The sequence below is a fragment of the Arachis ipaensis genome, chromosome B6 (genome assembly GCF_059453495.1).
Source record: "Arachis ipaensis isolate K30076 ecotype BB chromosome B6, ASM5945349v1, whole genome shotgun sequence".
Taxonomy (NCBI): Eukaryota; Viridiplantae; Streptophyta; class Magnoliopsida; order Fabales; family Fabaceae; genus Arachis; species Arachis ipaensis.
In genome coordinates this window covers 93120510-93122458 of record NC_142441.1, presented here as the reverse complement: position 1 = coordinate 93122458, position 1949 = coordinate 93120510, and the positions used below count along the sequence as shown (strand labels likewise).

The window sequence follows — 1949 nt, the reverse complement described above, 5'->3', positions numbered from 1 at the left end:
CAGGGATGTAAAGGCCTTCAACCTTTACTAGCACGTCCTCTACTTATCCATAAGCCTATTTTCTTGAGTTGTCTGCCATCTCTAAAGAGATTCTGGCAGCTTGCACCTCAAAGATCCCAAGTTTCTCCATTACAGAGAGTGGCATTAAGTTTATTCCTGACCCTAGGTCACACAGAGCCTTCTCAAAGGTCATGGTGCCTATGTTACAGGGAATTAGGAATTTACCAGGATCCTGTTTCTTTTGAGGTAATTTCTGTCTATCCAATGCATTTAGTTCATTGGTGAGCAAGGGAGGTTCATCTTCCCAAGTCTCATTACCAAATAATTTGGCATTCAGCTTCATGATTGCACCAAGGTACTTAGCAACTTGCTCTTCAGTAATGTCTTCATCCTCTTCAGACGATGAATACTCATCAGAGCTCATGAAGGGGAGAAGGAGGTTCAATGGAATCTCTATGGTCTCTAGATGAGCCTTAGATTCCTTTGGTTCCTCGGAGGGAAACTCCTTATTGGTCACTGAGCGTCCCATGAGGTCTTCCTCACTAGGATTCACGTCCTCCTCCTCCTCTTTGGGTTTGGCCACACCATGTAAGGCTATGGCCTTGCACTCTCTTTTTGGATTTTCTTCTGTATTGCTTGGGAGAGTACTAGGAGGGGTTTCAGTGACCCTTTTACTCAGCTGGCCCACTTGTGCCTCCAAATTTCTAATGGAGGACCTTGTTTCATTCATGAAACTTAAAGTGGCCTTAGATAGATCAGAGACTATATTTGGTAAGCTAGATGGATTTTGCTAAGAATTCTCTGTCTGTTGCTGAGTGGATGATGGAAAAGGCTTGCTATTGCTAAATCTATTTTTTCCACCATTATTAAAGCCTTGTTGAGGCTTTTGTTGATCCTTCCATGAGAAATTTAGATGATTTCTCCATGAGGGATTATAGGTGTTTTCATAGGGTTCACCCATGTAATTCACCTCTGCTATTGCAGGGTTCTCAGGATCATAAGCTTCTTCTTCAGAAGATGCCTCTATAGTAGTGTTGGATGATTCCTTCAATCCATTCAGACTCTGAGAGATCATGTTGACTTGCTGAGTTAATATTTTGTTCTGAGCCAATATGGCATTCAGAGTATCAATTTCAAGAACTCCCTTCCTCATAGGCGTCCCATTACTCACAGGATTCCTTTCAGAAGTGTACATGAACTGGTTATTTGTAACCATGTAAATGAGTTCTTGAGCTTCTGCAGGCGTTTTCATTAGGTGAATGGATCCACCTGCAGAATGGTCCAATGACATTTTAGATAATTCAGACAGACCATCATAGAATATATCCAGGATGGTCCATTCTGAAAGCATGTCAGAAGGACACTTTTTGGTCAGTTCCTTGTATCTCTCCCAAGCTTCATAGAGGGACTCACCTTCTTTCTGTCTGAAGGTTTGAACATCCACTCTAAGCTTACTAAGCTTTTGAGGAGGAAAGAACTTGGCTAAGAAAGCCGTGACAAGCTTATCCCAAGAGTTTAGGCTGTCTTTAGGTTGAGAGTCCAACCATATCCTAGCTTTGTCTCTTACAGCAAATGGGAAAAGCATAAGCCTGTAGACCTCGAGATCAACCCCATTGGTCTTAACAGTATCACAGATTTGCAAGAATTCTGTTAAGAACTGAAAAGGATCTTCTAATGGAAGTCCATAAAACTTGCAGTTCTGTTGCATCAGAGAAACTAATTGAGGTTTCAGCTCAAAATTGTTTGCTCCAATGGCAGGGATTGAGATGCTTCTTCCATGTAAATTAGAATTTGGTGCAGTAAAGTCACCAAGCATCTTCCTTGCATTGTTGTTGGGTTCGGCCATGTCTCCTTCTTTTTCGAAAATTTATGTCAGATTTTCTCCAGAGAGTTGTGCTTTGGCTTCCCTTTGCTTCCTCTTCAGAGTCCTTTCAGGTTCAGGATCAGCT

General features: G+C 41.9%; 1 non-coding gene across 1 annotated transcript; it reads left to right on the top strand.

Annotated features, from left to right (window-relative positions):
- The first annotated feature begins 1345 nt into the window (after window positions 1-1345).
- LOC148561798 (small nucleolar RNA R71) lies at window positions 1346-1453 on the top strand. Its single transcript, XR_015886759.1, has one exon. It is a non-coding gene; the product is annotated as a small nucleolar RNA R71 (small nucleolar RNA).
- The last annotated feature ends 496 nt before the right edge of the window (window positions 1454-1949 follow it).